The sequence below is a fragment of the Linepithema humile genome, chromosome 4, assembly GCF_040581485.1.
Source record: "Linepithema humile isolate Giens D197 chromosome 4, Lhum_UNIL_v1.0, whole genome shotgun sequence".
In the NCBI taxonomy this organism is placed as follows: Eukaryota; Metazoa; Arthropoda; class Insecta; order Hymenoptera; family Formicidae; genus Linepithema; species Linepithema humile.
Genome location: NC_090131.1, coordinates 24,652,470 through 24,669,093, shown reverse-complemented (window position 1 = coordinate 24,669,093; position 16,624 = coordinate 24,652,470). Strand labels below are relative to the sequence as shown.

General features: G+C 40.6%; 1 protein-coding gene across 17 annotated transcripts in view; it reads left to right on the top strand.

Moving 5' to 3' along the window:
* LOC105672472 (uro-adherence factor A) overlaps positions 1 to 16,624 on the top strand; it is a 159,584-nt gene that overhangs the window by 96,832 nt on the left and 46,128 nt on the right. For 14 of the 17 annotated variants that reach the window (XM_012367427.2, XM_067354408.1, XM_067354406.1 and 11 more), the window contains exon 1: positions 481 to 969. The exons of 1 other annotated variant lie outside the window; for it this stretch is intronic. The gene's annotated coding sequence lies outside the window, so the exon portion shown is untranslated. Of the gene's footprint in view, positions 1 to 477; positions 970 to 16,624 lie in introns of those variants that run through there. 2 more of the 17 variants (XM_067354410.1, XM_012367426.2) reach the window with 2 other exon arrangements.

Sequence of the window (16,624 nt, the reverse complement as noted above, 5' to 3'; positions counted from 1 at the left end):
CGTGCCAATGGCGAGACTCAAGTCCGTAATGTCAGAATTATTTAAATACGGCAAATAGAATACGCTGATATTTGCCTCTCGGCTGGAATCTCATGGGCACCTTGGGCCCTACGAGAAACCACAACAACGTTCGTTCGTTCGTTCGCTCGCTCGCTCGCTCGCTCGCGTGCGCTCCGCCACATACGGGGTGTCGATCTAATTTCCGACTTCCTGCCGAAGAACGTTCGAGACGAAGGGCACGGGCGGTCGTCGGCGAAGGAAAACCACCCGATATGCGAGGAACGACGGGCGTCGGTGGGGCGGCGAAGAAAGATAGACAGATAACGCCGCCACAAGATTGGAGCGAGCGAGAGTGAAGGAGAGGAAGGAAGAAAACCGATAATGATGCGGCGGTGGTTGAACGAGGAAGGGAAAGGGAGAGAAAGAGAGAGAGAGAGGGAGAACGAAGGGGTCAGTCGACCGGCTCCGCAAATGCCGAGCGCCGAGCCGAGTGTCAGTCAGGCTCGAGACACCCGCGCGAACGGAACGAAAGAGAGAAAAAGAGAGGAAGAGAGAGACAGAGAGCGGTGGTGGTTGGCTTGCCTCCCCTTTTTCGGATACGTTCTTCGGATGCGACCCCTCCTCCAGCGCCCTCCTCCACCCACTCAGGCGAAATAGTAATCTCCCTGTTCCGCGTCTCGGAACAGTGTCGCGCGGTGTGTCGTACGGGATACGCGCAGGAGAGCGGCCAAACCGCCCGGTTATCACCCGGCGTTGTCACCCCGCTCGTTATCACCCCGCTGCACCTTCTCCTTCTCCCGTTGCCCTGCTGTGCATCGTCCGCGATCACCGGCCGGCGCGACGCCGAGGACGACCGCGGAGAGGAGGTAACGTACGTCGAAGAGGAAACGCACGGCGGCGCGGTCCCGAGTTTCGGCAGAGAGGGCCGACGATCGAGGCGGCCGGCCACGAGCTAAACACCAGCCGAGTGTAAGTACGCACTTTATACATTCGCTTTGCGCTCTTGTCCGCCCTTTATTTATTATAATACGCGACCGCTTCCTCTCGCCCGAGGGAGGTTCAGCCTCCTCTCTCTCTCGTGGGCCCCAGACGTCGGCATCGATTTCCTCGCACCCCGCCATCGCCGCCACGAGCCCTCGCCCTTCCAGCGACCGCTCTCTCGCCGCCGACCTTCGCGCTCTCTCCTTCTTTCCGTCTCGCGATTACGCGAATCCGGCGCTCTTTTAGAGCATCCTCCGAGACGTGTCACGCGGCAAAGGCGAGACGTGACGAGCGACGAGTGCTATCGACCCGGCTGGTGAACGGTATATTCCACAATGAGTACCGAAGGACGAGTGTGCCTGTCGCGCGAGGGCTGCTCCGAAAAGCCGGCTCTCTGAAAAAGGGCGTGTAATTCGCGCTGGATGCACGCTTCGATTTCTTCGAGAGAAAATTTGCCCCGTGGGTTCTGGCTTTTGCTTAGTTCGATAGAAAAATTGTATTTATCATTTGAAGAAGGATGAACATGTGTTTGTAATGCACTGACAAAAAATCGAACCACCTCAGTGAAACTTTACATGTGTTACGATAAGAAATAAATGACAACAATATTAGTTAACAGTATAAGATAAGCATTTTAAAAAATATGTTTAAGTGTACAACTAATATTTTCTGAAGCAACGTGATCAGGGTGTGCCGATTTGTTTGTCAGTGTATTTCCAATGTAACTTATTGAGCGTAATATACGCCCATAGCAGTAAGAAAACAGTTAAATGTTTATGAAGGGAAGATTTAAATATACGAAATGGAAGAATATGAAGATGCTTCTTAATCTCGAGAAGAGTAGTTTGTCAGAGCTATTTTTGAATTCTAAGAGTGTAGTTTTAATTTTAAATCCCCGATTATACGCGATGGGCCGTTACGTTTGTGGCGCTGCTATGCGTCTATATAATATTGATGTTTGTTACAAAATTTTTACAATTACATCATAAAATATATACGTGGCGATCGTGGAATGGGAAGACATAGCCGTTGCGTATTCAAATTAGCGCTTTGAGTTTCGGCGATAAAAGTGTTTATCTGGATCGAACGGTGCTACGTATTACGGAAGAAATAAAAATATATACAATTTTATTGAGATCTGGCTTGTCAACAAACACCTAGTCGAATAACAGTAACGAAAATTTTCCGCGGTTGATAATAAAATAAGGCAGTGAGCTCTCGCTGATGGCGCATTAAACTTTCTGGCAATTTCGCGAAAAAAATGGAACGCATAAGAGCTAACGGGACGAAAGCTCGTTTATTATACATACGCGGTTGAAGCGAACTTCATGTCGAATGATTAATATGGCACTGTTTGTAAATACAGCACCGCAAATGAAAAACTGGCCACCGCGGTGCGCAAGATACTGCGACGTGTGCGACGAGTAGAAACTCTCTTAGGAGGAAGTGCCTCTTTCTCCTTCGATGTCGGCATCGTACACCCGGTATTGTTGTTTATGGCGCTATAATAGTGAGAGTGCTCGTACACTAGAGTACATTTCGAGGGGAAACAGCCGGAGAATTTTGTTAAGGCGCTACTTCTATTCGAGCCTCAATCGAGAAATAAATTTCTAATTAATTCTGGATTCCAATAGAAATTTGTTTTTCGACCCAAATATTAATTTTAATATAAAAAAGAGATCTTCAGAAAGTTTTTCGATACAAAGTTTGTTAAAATTAATATTTTTCATAAATTAAGGTCTACAAATCTCAATAGCGGTTGATTATTTCTAAAAATTGTCCAAATCGGCCAAACAATCTTTTTACATAAAACGCGAATATACATTTACAAAATTTTAACGTAAGAAATATACATCGTTATAAAAAATTGCCTATATTCTGTAAGCACACGGCGCAATTAAGATAGCGATCGCTGAAATAACGGGCATGGAGTTGCGAGTTCACCGCAACAGGCTTAAAATATAATAATTGAAAGCCACGCTACACTGCCGGAAATACATGTAGATCGTAACAAACGGGCATTCTTCCTCGTTATCGTAAAAATACTTTTGCATTTTATTGCGCGCCGTTTTCTACGCCTTGGGTACCATACTCGCGTGTAACGCCCGGGCTCGACCAGTCGTGCCGCGCGCAGCATCATCCAACCGTTCCGGTCCCTCAAATATCCGTTAATTATCTTGTCGCTGAATAAGATATGTCTCTCCGGGCTTCCGGCGCCGGATGCAACTTGTCTTTCCTGAGAAATTAGATATCTCCCGCTAACACCTCGCGCATCTTCGAGTCGCGCTAACATCCCGGACTCCGTTCTGGCAGAACGCGGATTATCAGGTCGTTGCGCGTGAAATATGAACGCTCCGCAGCACGTTTCTCCATTTAAAACACGCCGTTATTTCACGCATGCGTGCGCGTCAGTCAGCTGAATCTATTTTCGAGCGAAAACAATTGAAAAAGTGTCTTCGGAAAATGCGTGCAAGCGGAGAAGATGCGACGTTAAAGGAATTTGTTGTGAATTAGCGCGGTCTGTTTCTCAACATCGATCGAGGACTCTCGCATGAGCGCGACCTCGTCGAAAGCGAGTCACCTTTATCATCGTCCCAGTTACTTTCATACGGCTTCCTCGTCGACAGTTCGCGATGCAATCGACGAGCCGGGATCGTGTTCCCGAAGTCTCCTCTCGGTGGACATGATTTACATACGGTCACTCGGCGGCCGCAAATAACGACCTGCCCTGTCGCCTTGCACCACTCCGGCACCGTTTCTCCCATCGAGATTCGACGCGAATAAGTCCGGCTTCTCTCAGCGTCGATCGAGAGCGAATGTCGGCGGAAGGTCGAAGAATTTTACATCGGCAAGAAAACCGACTTGCCATTAGCGTCTTCCTTGTTCCTTTTTCTGTCTATTTATCAAATTTATTCGCGTTTAAAAGTAGGTCAAGCATCTTTTTTGCCCCTTGACGATAAGAAATCTGCTTTGGACGGCGAATTGTAGTGATTTATTTCGTCGTATTTTATTTTGTATTTTATTTTATTTTCTCTCTCTCTGTCGTTTCCGATGTTGCATCGGCGCGTCGGCCTTGCCGCGACCCTTCACCTCGTGGTGAAATTCGCGATTCCGCCGCCACGTTTACGGTTACTGCGCGTGCTGAAAACGTGCGCTCCGTCTGGCCGGCTACCTTGCGGTCGCGCCGACGAAAGCCAACGGCGTTCGGTCCTGTCCTATCGTATATATGCATGCTTCTCTCTTTTGCCAGGCCTGCCTACCTACCTACCTGCCTGCAAGAATCCACGCTGCTCCATCGACGAACGTGACCGGTCGAAAACGGTGCGATTCGCATTCGGAATCTTTAACGCGCCGCGTCGCTATTTTCTAAGCCGGCCGGCTGGAATCCCGCACGCTACATTCCGAGCCGAGCCAGCTCTCTTTCTGAATCTTTCTTAATTTTTTCCGGGAGACGCGAACCGGAGAAAAATGTTACTTAACGTTACTTAAACTTGCGAAAAATTTTATTTTTATTTATATTTTCATCTGAGCGTGTAATGTTTCGTGCAGTGTTTGTCAATTTTTGAAAAACAAATTATTTCTATTCTTTCTTTTTCTTTTGTTTTTATTTTCCCATCATGTGGACACAAGCTATTCACGCAAACGGATGATGCTTCTCTTCTGACCAACTGCGAATAATACAGCTGTTTACAAGCAGACACGTTCCCCCATGAGGCGCGAGCGGACAACGCTCGCGCTGACTCTCAATCGTATTCGACGACGGGGGACAAAAGTCGCGTCGAGATTAACGAGCTTCGTGCCCCGAGACAAATTGGAAGAACTCCCCCCGGTAATTAGCAAAAGACGAATAATTCGTGGCTCTTGTTGCACAGAGAGACGGCGCGCATTCAGGCGGACGCACTTTCATTTTCTACAGCGCCGAAGGAGCCGACGGAACGTCAGAGAGATGTCAAAGAGCTCGGCATCGGCGTTCGACGTGGTGCAGTGAGATGGTGGGAGGGCGGGCAAGAATTCCCGAACGCACAGAGCCCCTTTTATCCCCGCGACCCGACGTGAGAACGGGCCGTCGACTCAAAAGAGCGTCGAATTTTCAACGCGATACCGGCAAGCGGCGAGACACGCATTCCGCGTCCGGCATCCGACGCGCGCGATCGCGAGACACGCGTATAAATTTTCACGCGTTAATTTCACGCGGCGACAATTATAGATGCACTCGCGCGCGTCGCGGAACGCCGGCGCGGCTCTCGCGCATCCGTTCCCACAATCGACGATCGAAATACGAAGTGCGAGGGTCTACACGCAGTCTACAGGGTGTCCTGCAATATCGTATGTTCTTCGAACACGGTTCTTTGGCCGATTTAAGTGAGCCAAGTTTTTCTTACAATTAGTTGAGCAAGTTCGGTGAATCGTAAAAGTGAATAACAAAATGCAGGGAACAAAAGGTGAATAAAAGTTCAACGTAAAATCGGTAAAATTGACACAAAATGCGCATATTGCCAGAAATTTCGTATTTCGAACAATTTATTTATACGGCGTTTACATTTTTATGATAATATTATAATATATTCTCTTCTTCAATTTTATAAATCAATGTTTTTTAGCAATGCTTTCATTGCTTTCTATTCATATAACGTGGTAAAAATATTTTCTCATTGTAAACAATACTCGATGCATTCTATTGCATACAATGGTCTCGGACAGACAAAAGCGACACGAGAGATATTGCAATGTAATGCTAATTGTCGTGCCTCGTTGCTTAGAACTATCTTCGTTGACGATGCGCAACGAAATAATACGAAGGATGTGATAAGAATTGATAATATTTAATCCCGAATAAAATTACATAGAAATATTTCATTAAAATTTATATTTAATCTCTCCGTGATTCAATCAGTGAGTAAAAATATTAATTCAAGTTTAATTGATTTAGTTCAAGTCGAAGTTCTGACATTTTTATTTAAACATTGATTCCAAAAAGAAGAAAAATTGTCGACGTCTACTTATCTTTCATTCAGTCAGCTATGCTTTTAATCTGAATTGATGCATTCGAGTGTGCGAGATGTGGTCTGTCTTGCGGCGTCTCGCTGCATAAAAACGCGATGTTTCGCGAGTAACGAACTCGCGTGAGTCATCGGTGCGAAAATAAAGAGTGCAGAAGCCCGCATGACCCCAGCCGATAAACTAGCTTAACAACAATGACCACATCGCGATGCATTCCTTGGAAAAGGAATTTTTCTGATTCGTTTGGGACACCGTCGCGATAATAAATTCTCAGTATTTGCAGTGGCTCTTTACTGAGAGAGAAAATTAATGTTTTACGAGTGAAACAAACGCGTAGTTTTTCTTGAGTAATTATTACCGCGCGTTTCCGTCATATTGGTGGACACATATCTGACACGGATGTTGCGATATCTCGCCGCAGGATTATCTTCCTGCGAAGTTAAGCTTGGAAACTTGTAATTTGCTTCAAGCCAGCGACAGTGAGTTTTCAATTGTGCCTGATCGAAATTAAATCATTTGATAATAACATAATATTTAGAATTTTGTACAACACACATGTTCTATACAGATAAATTATTTTTCTTTTATTTTATCTGTAGATTTTCGACATTTTAACTAAACAAAAAAATGTCTCTATGCATGTGAAAAAATCTAACACATCTACATAATTGTTATGCATATTCAAAATAGCGCGGATTTCGCCAATCGTTCTTTCCGCAAGAAAGTGGGGCACGCGTCGTTTCGCAATTGTCTTGTGCAATATCTCGTACCAGCAAAAACATAGGAAGTGCCGTGATAGCAGCCGCAAGCACAATAACGCATATTGTATCAATCAGAGGACGCGTAGCTATCAGTGTCATACTTGATAAACCACTGTTGATGTTTTATCGAATACTATCATCGAATAAATTCGAACAAACAGATATAGCGTAAAAAATCCAATATCTTATAAAAAGATAATACAAGACTTAATATTTTGACACAAGATCCATAATGAAAATGTTTTTTAATATCATGTTAGCGAAATTTGTGATTACACTAACATCTTTTTATTTCAAATAATTGTATTTCCAAACTTCTTTCTAGCATAAGAAGTTTGTGAAATTGCGTCTATAAATCAGATTAACACGAAAAGATCGACGGCTACTTAACGAACGCGATTCGATAAATATGGACGTTATTACCGGCTGTAATAAATTCTTACCGTTTTTCTTTTCTTTGATCGTGCGCTTTTTTCCATGCAATTTGCCGCGGAAATATTAACATGCCGTTTTAGAAGCACCGTTTAAATACATTTGACAAAATGATTTTAAGTGCAGCACAACTCATCGTAATTACCAGTGAAGCAGGTTTGCCGGGGATTTTCAGCGGTTTAATCGGATCGGCTAAACGAACTGCGAGAAAGTTTACGTCGAAAGTGCTTGCTTTTCCGATACAACGATCAAGGAAGCGCTCTGCGCTATTAAGGATAATGGCAGCACGACTTTATGATAGCGTATTATTTTATGAATACAGTGGAGAACAATCTCCTGATTTCCGAACTCGTCGAAACACGTGTATTCTCGAACGTGGTGAAAAATAAATGCGTCTTACGCACGCGAACTCTATTCTTGTCTCGACAACGCGACATAAAGAAGTCTTTAAGAGATAATAACGTCGCGAAACGCTACCGCTCTTCACTAACAAATATTCGTGAGCACGTAATAAATTCCGCCTGAAATGAGCGAGATAAAAATATTTATCCGATGAGATGATGCAAAAGCGTTTTTTTTTGCCTCGTTCACAGCCACGTTCCGTTAAATTCAATCTTTGCAAAATCGATATTGCTCGAGGAACAACAATAGCTTCACTGCGGGAGAAGGAAAATGCGCTATATGCACAAATAAGTGCCGAAGGCAGAGAAAGTGAGTGGGTGACACACCATGTTTCGTTCTCTGCTCTCGCGATTTACGTCATCGTTAGCACAAAATAAATCTAGAAGTGTTGTAAGAGAAATAATATAATAACAAATAATCAAAATAAAGGATAATCCAATATTATTTATATTATTAATATATATATAAAAATTTAGAAAACTTTTCATTCTGCTAAACAAAATTTTCGAAAAGAATTATGTCTTTTCCTTCTATTTTTTCATGAGAAAAAATCATTTCAATCGGTAATTTTGATAGCTAGGAAAATTATATCTTAAAGTAGGACGAGTAAAAGAATAATGCAAATGGCAGTTTGTAATTAATATTTATCAAGATTGAGTACACTTTTCTTCAAGCTGCTGTAAACCTACTTTTCTGAATTAATTTTTCAATAGATTTCGCAGAGAAACATGACACGTTCGTTGTACGTGACTTAAAGGCGACACATACATGTGATAAAACAAACGCGAGCACGAATTTACGATTCGAGGCGCCAACATAGGCGTAAAAAAGGACATTGTAAAAGGTCAGAAATTTATCCTTAATCGTTATAACTAAATTAAAATACGATATCTGTTAGCAAGACACTGCAATTTCGCAGTTAATAAATATTTACATGATAATAAAAAATATTAGAGAAACAATAAACTCAAAAACTTACTCGAAACGCCCGAAACGTTCCTTCCACGTTGCACTACATCCCGTGACATCATATGCCGGGAAGTCGAAGAGTTAGTTCTTGTCCTCTCTTATCTCGCACCCGCCATTAATGTGTCACTTTATCTACACGGTAGTCCCCATAGTCCGTTCGCGGAAATGCCGTGACCAATGAAATACGGTCTCTTGCTGGTCAGAGCTGAAATTAGACAGTATCTTACGATGCAAATCGATTCTCATTTATATGTTACTCGCAAATCTTTCTCCGAATACGCGTTCTTTAACTATTTTTTTTTTCCGCCACTCTGTTTCGTTATTTTTATAATAATATAACGATGATAATAAAATAACATAATTCACTTTCTTAAAATTTAATCACTTTAAATTAATGAATTTATTTTCTATCACTTCTAAAAATCCAACGAATGCTTCTTTATTCCACAGGTTTTATTGTAAATAACAAATTGCCATCGATTATTAAATTGAAGAGAAAAGTGATAGATCGCGCATTCCTGCGGTGAAAACTTTAGTAAGATAGTATAAAGTTTTGACATGATTTACCACGTAGGGAAAAATTCGTCATCAAACTGTTTTCTAAGCTTCGTGCTTGTCGTATTCTATGTAGGTATTCTATATCTACATATCTTGTGACTCACAAGTGCGATTGTGCTATTGTTAAAACGCACATATGTAGTTATCACTTGTGTCCTGTGCGACGTTCAAACTATGTTCAAATATTATCGTGAATCAAACCGTGAGGTATAATAAACGCTGAACGATAATAAAAAGTTAATGACATCCGTGACTATTAATTAACGGAATATAAACTTGATTTTTATCGTCGTTTAATGAGAATTCCGCCGCGAGAATGCCGAACGGTACACGCTGAAAACACGCTAAAATTCCACTGGAAATTTCTGCAGGCTCGAGTCGAGCTGGTGAAATGGCGTGATCTTTTTATAAAAACCATCGAGCACATGTTGGCACCATAAGCCAGCCGGCCACGTGGTCCGTATCCTTTCGCAATGCAGGTCTGACTAGTGTAAGAGATACGTCAGAATCTGCACTGTTTATTTTCTCGACAATGCAAACGACCATTTTAGAATTTAATTATTTCCAAAAAAATTTCTCACAATTTGCTATTGTCTAATTTACTTGCCGCGTTTGCTGTTATTGATGTCAATCGCCCATATTCTGTATTTATTTAAAGTTATTTAAGAATTATTATTTGAGAAATATTAAAAAATTTTAGGATGCACTTAATTATTCCAACAAATTAAACAGTTGGATGTTGCTAAATTTTTGCATTAAAAATAATGCTTCTGCAGCCGCAATATTTTTATTTTTACACAGAGAATAAAAATTTTTTTACAGGCTGCAATAATAATTAATATCGTAGAAGTGCTTGCGCGCATGCGCGCCGCCGCTGTATGTTTAAATTATAATAAATCCATGTCATGTCATTAACGTACTGACACATTGACACACGATGCAGCTGTGTTAATGTCATTACGATTTTTCTACGGTTTCTGAGCCGCCTAGGTGCATCCCTTATGCTTTGCGATTCGAAACTACATGCTTCTTCGAAATGTTATGTAAAATCTTTTTCGAAAATATAAATAGATAAAGACGAATTTTGACGAAGAAAAAAATCTATTTTTAATTTTATTTCTCCGTTATAATTTTTGAACATTTTTTATGTCACGTGAAAAATGACTGCAATCTTGAATTATGTAAGAATTTTTGAAGTCTATCACGCACACCCGGTATATTTTCGTCGGCTGCAAGGCGTGGTAGGGGTATCTCTGCGTGGAGAGCATATAGGGTGAATCAGCACGCATGCATTTCGGCCGACGGAGTGGTCCTCGTCAAACGGAAGTGTTTCGCGTTGACTCAACCATGAAAGCCACGGTAGTGTGACCGTCTAGTGCGCCTTGCATCGTTTTAGTTTCTGTCAGAACAGGTGCTTGCACAAAACAGCTATATACTCAGAAATAATAGTAACAAGTGAGAAATATTTATATATAAATATCACTATACGTATTTCAATAAACACGAGACTTTATTTTGGGAATTCTTTGAGAATTTCATAATTCAGCAAAATTTGTGATTAAAAATAATCGTATTGTTTGCATTGAATTACAAAAACGTAGCGAGGCTAATATCGCGATGACTTTTGATTGCGATGCGCGTGTAAGTGTGAAATTCTTTGCGATTCTATCACGTCATCAGCGGTCGGAGCACTAGGGATCAGATGTTCTATTTTTGACATCGAGCTGTTCCAAAACAGAGACAGGTCCAATTTCTGTCATCGCTTGACATGAGCATCGGGCAAAGCCATGGAATTCAGTGCAATAGATATACGGAAATTCAGAGAGCATATGTGTGTCGTAAATATCGTATATAGTGCTCGAAAATGGTCCCGAGTGATCTTCTTGATTAAAATGAGCGCGAAATCGTGTTTACACAATTTATACGTGTATTAGAATCGATATACTCGAATAGCGAATATCTCGTCAAAATTTGTGCCTTCAAATACATGATTATTGAGCTAATAACTTTATCGCCGATTTCGACAAAGAAATTAATATAAGATTGTAGTACATATTTTGAGAACCATTATCTTATATTCATTTCACAATCAAAGTGTTCTGAACATAAATTCCATTAAACATTAAATTATTTTTGTAGGTATATTGAGCAAATTCTAGCACACATAATTCGATAATGATAGCGGACGGAAATCGCAATTTTACCTTATTCTCTTCATTAAGTTATTCACGACCTAGAATGGGTGATTCAACGACTGCTTACATTGTTAGAGACGGATTTCCGCGGAAGACGCCTTATCTTCGCGTACAGCCGTCGAAGAAGCATCGCAAAGATTTCTCGGACCATTCTCCGTGGCTTACAGTTATTTTCAACGTTTGTTGCCGCGAGCGATCGCTCGGTGGATTCGAGCCCGAGTTACGAAAAAAACGGCCGGCCGGCCGGCCGTTTTGCATGCTCGCGTAGATCGAAAGCGACTGTTCGCGCGGAAAGATCCACTGTCTAGATTAAATCGTGGAAGATACAGTTCCTCGTCACGACGCCCGCTCGAATGGAAAGGCGTATGTTGGGGATTAGCTATTAGTTGCAAAGGACTCTCGACCGGCAATGCATAATGCATGAGAGAAGTTTCCTGATGTCACTTTGTGTAACGGAAAAAGAAAAGACGGAACAAACGTCGGAAGCAAAATGTTCTCCCGTCGCAATTCAAGCGCGACATGAAATTGATGATGAAAGGATGTGCTACAACGATCCATCGTAAATTGTTAGATTTTTTCATATGCAAAATATGCAAACCACCGATTAAACGATTCAGTATAATATTTTAACTCACCTTTTTAGAAATGCAAGACAATTGTTTCCATTAAAAATTGTTTGTCAATAATTCACAATTGCTTAATTAATCTTAAAGTAAAAAAATTCAACTTAGATATTTTATTTTTCTCATTTTTTTTTAAATTTAGCAATATTTTAATTGTAATAAATCTATATGAGATCGATCTTACAATCAAGTGTGTTAGAAATCTCGATGGATCGTTTCACTTACATTTTTCACACTTTACTTTGTCCCTTTTTCTTTCACGAAGAAATCTAAGTATAAATCTATCATTCGCAATATTCTAAGTGCAAAAGAAAGGAGTGATTTTATATTGTTTCTTTTTCCGCGACACCCTATATAAACTCGGATAAATCTGACTACCAGAAACCTAACCGCACGGCGTGACTCACAGCCGTGCTTTTGGCAGAATCTGGCTGCAGCCAGATGGCAAGGTAGCATTGGAAGAGGCACCGATAAATGACAAGACTGTAAGTCCACGGCGCGACGTTTATGAAATTTCGTTCGTCGGTCTTTGTATGGCTGCAATTATTCAACCGCGCGAATTCTTTTCTTCAAATTTCTCCGCTGCAGACGCCTTAAAACCATTTACGATCCTCCCACTGTTTTGTGATCCTCGGAGAGCGGGTCCGTTCTTTCGATTGAAGACTCGCCACGCTCGAAACCGGTAATAATGACTAATCGCTGAGAGTCGCGAGACAGTGATGCATCTGCTCTGATTCATTCCCGAGCGACGTTCGGAATGAATTAGTGTGGAATCAGCACACGAGGCGTGTAACTGGTCATAAAGGAATCATAGTAACGTTTTAAACTGTCCTGTCAACGGTCATTAATTCGGAGAAAGCCAACTGGACCAAAAGTATAACGTTTCACGGATATAATAAAAATGTGACATATAAAATGTAACACGAGTTACAAAGATATTTTATTGCGTTATGACTGCGGTTATTTTCGGGCGTAAAATTTTTCCAAATAAAATCTGAAAATAAATTTTTAAAAATGTTGGTGAGTTTGGTATTTATCAATGCAATTATCGTTTCAATTTTCTTCAATACTCTTCTCCAATTTTTAAATTGAAAAATTTATCACTATTTATTGCTATCGTTTAAGCGCGTGCAAATAAAGATAAAAAAATATAACAAAATATGAGATGTGATTTTCTTTGCACAAGAAGCATCCTGACGGACACTGAATTCTTCGCGCAAATAATATTCGTCATAATTCTAGAAAACACGCTTCCGCAAATATTATCGCACATTTTCGCACCTTCGTGCGTGCTTTCGGGAGAATCGCTCTGGCTCTTGTTCAATGTACGTAAGCGACCGCGCAGCACTTATTCAGAATTCCGGATATATAGAGAATCTTGTAAGGCTGCGTGCACGTTCTGTCGTGCGTAAATTTAGGCACGGAATCATAAACCTAGTGCCACTCCCGTACGTATAATGCGTCACTCTTGCCAGCTCGTGCACTCACGATCGTATATTCGTATGTATACGACGAATTTACCGAAAAGTACCAAAAATCCCAGACTTTTTCGCTTAAGCTAATTAATCCGAGATACTAAAAACAATTTTACAATTATAATTACGCATATTTATAATTAAATATGTATCTATCGACTTTTATTATTTTGATTACGTCAAGATGAATCTAAAGTTAATCTATCGACGTTGTCGATAAGCTCGACCATGTTCCGTACAATTTCCGAGAACCTATAAATGATAAACCGATGAATTAATAACGCTTGCAAGAGCCAATCCGCTCGTAAAAGATGCTCAAAGATCTTGGGTGTGTGTTTTTCCTTTTATGTATAATTTATCGATCCGCCGAAGATGCGTATCATATCGGACGTATGAAGATACATCCGTTTATAGTCTCATTTCGTTTTACGTTGCATCGTGACTGTCGCACGATCCCGGTTGTCGGCGAGTCAAAATGTTCGTTAAAACGCCAGTAGCGGCCTGCCGATTACAGAACTATGTCGCAGAAGCATTCAACCAGGCTGCAATTAAAAGTAACGCGGAGAGAAAACGCGTTTTCCTTCCCCCGTCGCATTCCTCGAGAATTTTTCGCATCGTTACCCTCCGCGCTGCTGCGCCCGATGATCGTTCTCACAGCGCGTTAAATCAGCGCTTCTCAATCCGCCATATATCTTCGCGTTATTTCTCCGAATTAATCGCACCGTGTCGTTTATTCGACTCTGATTAATATAGTTTTAATGCAGATAAATTGCCGTGGCGGAGATGGTTAAGTGTATCAAACACATTGTCTCGAGCGGTTAATTTTCACCCCGGAGTTTCGCCGGGGTTTTGATTCGTTCTATAAGAAATTTACATTGTTATCGATAATAAAGTAGCTGTATCATTCGACCGATAACGCTCGGTTATCTGACACGGACGTTCTTGGGCCTAGTTTTGCTCTGCGAGTCCCCAGATCTAATCAATTATCTTAAGGTGTGCCATGTCTACTGTAAGTCAAACAGTCGTCACGTCGTTAACTTACGTAAACATATCAAATGTAAGTATATCGTAAGTTCTAATGCAAGCTCACGTTAGAAATTATACATTCATTTTTTAATATATCACAAATTGCGTGAATATTTAATCTATATAATTTGATAAAAAAATACATTTTATTTATATTTTTCACGATAATGTAATTATTTGTGTCATACATGTATCTTCAAATAATTTTATATTTATATACATTTAAAAGATATGTAAATTCTAAGCGATCACAAGTGGCAATTGAAAGACATTCTTAGGTAAGTATTAGAATTCGACGAAACTTTAAAGCGCTGCTCGAGCGCATTTTTTCGAAGTCATTGCGTCGTCTGTCGCAACGTCGTCTTTTTCTACTTAGCTGACGATCGGATTAACAGTGGCCGCTGAGAGCTCATTCACAATAAGTGCTAGGCGACCATCACTTTGAGGCAGTATCGCTACTGAAATGTTGACTTAGGTGAAGTGTCGAATGAGATGACGTCACTCGAAAATATGACAGTGAAAGGCCTAATCGATGTGGCAATGCACATGAAATGTTTCAAATAACAACTCCTTGCCTTATCCATTAAATGGATAAATAAATGGGCCGTCAGAAAAAAGAAAAATGCAGAGAGATAAAAATATTTTAAGATATCTAAGAAATTACAAATCCTTCTTGCGGCGATGCATTTGAAAAATCAACTAGGCTCTTTATTTTTAAATCTCACTCAAGGAACAATCACTTGTATCATTCGATTCTGCGACTTGCACCGGCGATCGTTAGAAACGATTTTTTCGTACCGTTCCTCCGTGACTTTAATGTCGCTTATTTCGCGATGATAATAATCGCCGATCTGTTCGGACGTTTCTTTACCGGGATTATTAATATTTTAATGAATCACACGAGGATGGATGGGAAGAAGCGATGCATCGCGAGTGAGATCGGCATCACTCGTTCCCTCGTTACTGAAAGTTAAACAGATAAAATGAATTTATTCAGCGGGAACGCTTCTTGCCTGCTGCACCGCGCACGTTCGTGGGAATTATCGAACGAAACGGAAAGGCGTAATCACTTTCATGTGTTTTAAGGCTATTAATCGAGCGCCGATATTAGCGTTCTCCATCACCGTAAAATGTGGCCGATGAGATCCTGCAATATGCGCTCAAGTGTGGAACTATTAATGTATCTGGTGCGCTCGGTCGTTTCGTCGCTTTCCTCACGTTACTATCCTTTTCGTTGCATGTATGTTACGCAAATTGCATGTAATGAGATTATTTGTATTTCATTTCATTGAAGCGCAATTTTTTTACGATTGCGATATTACTGTTGTATTTTTACACGAGCATAGATAAAATCTTGCATTACGCAAATAAGAATTATATTGATAGCATCAAGAAAATATTTAGTTGATATTAGTTTCGACATATGTATAAGCTGGATTAATTATTGTTAATTACAAGTTATAATCATTATTATATTGGATATAATTATTATCCAATAATTATTAATCATTAATTCTTCTCGGCGCTGCAGAGATATTTCTAATAAAATAAATTTACCACAATTTAATCTCATATCAAATTATGATAAATATAATGTGATGAATAATCTGAAATTGTACGAAAATCGTTGCAATTAATCTGAAATCTTTGGAAACATATTTCGATGAAATTTTCATCTATTTGTATTAATACAATATTATTATATTAATTATATTAATTATTAATATTATCTATATATTTTTGTTAATATCACATTTATTATTATTAATATATTATGACACTGCCAATTTATCATTTAAACACTATCTCTCTTATCGGATACGATGACTCTCTTGCGATAACATAAGGAAATCGTTTTTGCGCGACGCTATCGATTCCGTCATCATTATTCGAGCACATAAAGTGGATATTCCGGAATAACCCTTCGCGATCCGATCTCGCGTAATCGTCATAAGTTTTACACGGCAAGAAAATCGCGAACGGGAAGAATTATCGAATTATCGTGGGTCAGCATGCGCTTTATCGGCGTGGGACCGATAACTCTTGAAAAATAACGCGAAGCCGCGCGCTGCCGCCGCCGCCGCCGGCATGTTCCACTTCCTGAACATACGTTCTGTCTATGAGCGCGTGATCTGCGTGCTCGTGTAGGCACGCACGCGTGTAAAATCTCCCCCGAGCCGCTGCCCCTTACTGTCCGCCTT